Consider the following 5,197-nt stretch of genomic DNA (forward strand, 5'->3'; position numbering starts at 1 on the left):
TTCCTTTTGTATTTTCAGGATTAAATGAGCTCAAATGAACAAAAGAAGCAAAAAGGCAGCTAAAACTAACATAAATACAAGAAAAGGAGCAAACGTGGCATGTCCGACCTCCCGACAGCATCTTCCATGTGACAACCGTCACTTTTCCGTACATTTCGTACACTAAATGAACAGTGATATGTGCTTTAATGAATATACATGATCTAGTTTACAAGACAAATAAGTTTCTGAATTCCATGTAAGTAAATTCATGTACGTTTTATACTACAGAATATTGCTTTATGCATAAAGGAGAGCGTTGCGTCAAAAATGTTAGTAAACTCACCGGTAAGACACAGTGTGTCAACAAAACTACAGAAAGCAGTTAGACAGTAGAATTGGAGCCTAGGTGTAGGTCCGACGACAAGAATACATTAAAACCCAAGAGTACATACAAGGGTTTACATATATACCATCCGGAAGCTAAAATACGCACTAAAAAGCACCCGAAACGCACTTTAAATGAAGAAAATTTGTAAATTCAGCTATATTCAGCAATAAGACGCGGAAATATTATGCAGAAATTATGATTTATCATCCTGAATACTTCCCTAAGTGTCGGGAATTGAAAGGGTACAAGAAGGATACTTAAAAGACACTAAACGGTGCAATTTAGCACTTTAACGAACCAGTATCTAACCGAATAACCGGACAATACCCGGAACATAAAAATATTGCTAGAAGCATTGTTTTATTGTTTCTTGGCTAGTTATGGTTCCCGAACACCCTAACACCCACTAAAAATACCAAGTAACTAACACTTATAAATAATACTTGGATGTGGACCTTAATTTAACTAGATAGTTGGAATTTTCAATTAGACCCCCTCCCCATATCCTTGAAATCGATCACATGGCCCCATATCCAAGATCTTGCATGATTCACTAAATCTCTAAATTGTTTTTAAATAGATTTGGTTAGATATGTTTGCACATGAGGGAACAAGGGGACCAATTGTGACAACCCGAATCTCTAAGATTAGCGTTACTTAAACTTCACAATCTTTGGCGTTGGATTACACGTGTATGTCACTGAATATTTATGTGTGCATGATAACTATACATGAAGTCGTTAAACGTGTTATATGTGCTAAATGTGTCATATGTGTCTAGGTCGCAACGGCATATTCGTACGTACGTAGTAGAGTAATTAATGTAATGAGACTTGTCTAATTTCTCACTTGGGCCGCGAACATGTTTAATCTTAACCGTATTAGTTTGGGCTCGGCCCATACTTCTTGAAGCCCGCATGCTCTAATGTTATATGCGTAACATAAGAGGTGTGACCCATAGTCCTTTAATCGCACATATCTTTGGGCCGCTACACAAACATTAGTGCCTTAATACATTGGGCCGCACCCTCTCCACTTGTGTCTAATAATTGAGTTGGGCGGCCCAAGTTGCACACCCGCTAACATATGGATTATATATGGTCGTTACCCCATAATCCCCTCATGCGCACCAAGATAACAAAACCCTACCCCCTCTCTCTCAATCTTGCAAACGGCAGTAGCTACCCCCATTCGAGGCAACATCATCTCATTCGACAAGTCTTGTGGTAAGTAATTCTGTATTGTGTGAAGTTTAATTATGTGATCTTGTTGGTATATGTGCTTAATTTACAAAGAAAGTATACGTGAGTACTATATATGTGTAGTGAATAGGCTCAGATATGTGTTAGTAATCGGCTGGATTGTGTCTCGGTTTAGGGTATCTAACGATGGCAACATAGCGAACAAGGGGTAACCACTCCCCGGATACACATGGGCACACTCCCTAGGGTATCTAACATGAGCAACATTGTAACGCAACATGGAATCGCATTAACATACATCTGGTAACTCAACACGTTAACAAAACCTTGAACTCACCAGCGTAGTCTGACACACTTGTTTGCATGCTTGTAGGTCGTTAACGTTTGGAACATGGACTTGCTATCTGGGAGTGCTGGAGTGGTCATGGATCGAGACTCTTGGATTCACTTATAAACGATGCATTGATTTTGATTATTATTATGAAACGATTACATGCTTCCGCTACACAACTTTTGAGAATTGGTATCATGTAGACATCTTATTTGGTAATTAAGGTTATGACTTACCTAAATATTTATCATTGGTTCAATGTGATTGGTGGCTCGAACTCTGATGCGTAACACGCCTCGCGGGGTTTCCGCAGTGGAATTTGGGGGTGTTACAGTTGGTATCAGAGCCATTGGTTATAGTGAACTAGGTTTTAAAACGTTTTGTAAAACCAGACTATAACCGAACAACTTCGAAAATCGATCATGACACTCAGCTCCAGATTGCAAGGTTCGTCTCTCTCCCACTTTATACATTACTTGCTTAGCAGTCACACACCCACACCGTACATGAACTGAACATTTAACACCATAGTGGCTCGATAGTGTGACACTACTCTTCGACTCATGTAAAACATAGAACTGTGATATCATCTGTTGTGTTGTTTGGACGGGGGAAACTTCGAGCGCAAGCTAAGAGGCACTGAGATAAGCATGCAAATTGCCTTATTATTTTGGGTGCACACTTAATAATAACGCAGGGTGCATGCAAATCCCAGTGAGGCTTAATGAGCGTGAGAAGGGTTCTGCCCTATTGTGTGTAAACTTGGTAGTTTGTAGATTTCAATGTGCTACTCGACTTTTACCTCATTTCGACCCATAAGATTGTTCCCTTCTCTTATATAGAACCATGAGGGACAACGGAGGACGGGGGTATAAGTTAATCAACTCCCGGATAAACATGATGACATAAACAATAATCTTACTCCTTGTATCGCTAGAATTGCTATTGCATAACAGTTTTCCTCTCTAAGCTAGTCTATCCCCTGGCCCTTGTCTTGGCCGACGCTTACCGTTTAAGGCGACAGTTAGTTACTGTTCTTGATATAGATAAACCTATCATTCCATTATCATGGTCACACTACATTCTCGATTGTCTAAGCATAAACTCCTATAACATTGTACTCTAGTTAAAAAAAAAAAAAAAAAAATAATAATAACCTGATAAACTCTTCTTTTGATACGCCGTGATCACTTCTTGTACTCTGAGGATGGTTGTGTATTATTTTATGACCATATCATTTCGAAAATATTTTCGTGTCCTTGTAATGAAACCTTTTGGTGACGTACTTGATGTTCCTAATGCACACGCCTTAGTTCAACCCTTCAAAGTTGGCTTCATACATGTTCGACCAATTACACACTCAATTTCGTACATAGATTTTAGTGAACCATTCTTATTCGCATACGGCAGGCTTGACGACTGTGGAGAACGCTCCGATTAAACCGGATCACTATGAATTCGACCAACCGTTACTCTTCAACATAATTCTTCTTGCGCCAACACCCTCAAAGTAACGCTCCCATCGACCAGTACATCACTTTATTTCCATTTATACTTCTCGTTTGCGACCAGCTACATCCTCATCATCGGATTTGCTACTTTACTCATGATTCTAAAACAATTAGATGGAACAGATTGATGATAACCGCGTTTTGGTATATTCTTCGCGTTTTATCTTGTTGTGCTAAAATGAATACCATAGTTCCTGCATAACCCTGTTATACGCTAATCCTCGCTTGGCTAAATCACTCTCTACGAACGTCACTCGAGGAATGAGTCATACTTAAGATCATCAAGTGCAAGAACATAAAATAAAATTTTTACTTACGTAAGGTATGCCAAGGTCAAAATTCCTTCTTGTGTGAAAGCACCATACTCATGTATAGCTTCATCGACCTCTTTGTTCCATGCTTATCTCTCCTTGATCGAAGGCTGGTCATCTACTACAACCAACTGCGACCAAAATATCACGATCAATATCAACTGAAAATCTCTTTTCCCTTTGAACGAACGAGTCAAGATGATACCAGTCTGAAATAGGGATTAATGCCTAACTTGAGTTCTCATTCAATCGATTGATCGAATTGCTTGAATCACCTGTTCCAAGAAATTATGTTTTCCTTCTCGAATTCTTACATACGATGGCATCACCTTTGATCTTCGATAGGGGTGACTGCACCCGTTCTGATCGCCGGTAGCGATACCACATATAAACATATATCTCTTACACTCACTTTATCACATTCACATACTTTGCTTCGAGTAAATCTTGGTGGTGCACCCAACACACGTGATTTTAAAGTTGAGCATTTTAGCCTGTAACAAACTATCTTAACACATTTCCAGTTCGGTTTATTTCGTCGACCCTTCGTTTATGATGTACGACATTCGCCTCAATTCTGGTAAGCTCTAGATATACATTAGATACACTTGCTTCGTGAAGTGTTGGCTACTTAATATACAACATCCATGATAACTAAACACTGCCTTTTTGCAAGTCCCCAAATTCGGAGGCGTATAGCTCACCCAAGTTATATTTAGTGCAACAACCCCCCCCCCCCGGTCGCACATGTTAAATGCATCAGGCAATGCCATACAGATGTATGACACACTCGTATTTCGACTTTTGTGAGCATCTCTTGAGCTTAGCATAACTTGTCACAACATTCTTCATCATCAAGCTCCTGTTAACTCAACTTGTGTTTCTACTTAAGAGCAAGACATTTTTAGTTTAACACGGTTAACACAAACTCTGTTACCTCAAACACTCATTCATGCATAACACTCACGTAACGGTAATTCGGGGAATTACGGAATTACACATGGGTTGTACTCGAACGTTGATGAACAATTAGAACACTATTCATGAACAAATAAAGAAATATAACTTATGTGAATTTATATGTTATCTGACCTTATATGCTATGTGACTTATATATTATTTAGTGAACTTTCATGAAACCGTATTTAACTACGTGTTTAGTGAATTATCGACAAACTCATAATTGGAGTTTAGAGTATAATATAGCCTAAATTTCGAGGACGAAATTTCTGTAACATGGGGAGGATGTGACACCCGAGCAAAATCCGCAATAATCCTAATTTCCTCACTTCACTCCTCTGTGCGTACTTGTCAAATTTCGGGACGAAATTTCTTTCAAGTTGGGGATGATGTGACAACCCGAATCTCTAAGATTAGCGTTACTTAAACTTCACAATCTTTGGCGTTGGATTACACGTGTATGTCACTGAATATTTATGTGTGCATGATAACTATACATGAAGTCGTTAAAC

Source organism: Helianthus annuus, chromosome 13 (assembly GCF_002127325.2).
Source record: "Helianthus annuus cultivar XRQ/B chromosome 13, HanXRQr2.0-SUNRISE, whole genome shotgun sequence".
In the NCBI taxonomy this organism is placed as follows: domain Eukaryota; kingdom Viridiplantae; phylum Streptophyta; class Magnoliopsida; order Asterales; family Asteraceae; genus Helianthus; species Helianthus annuus.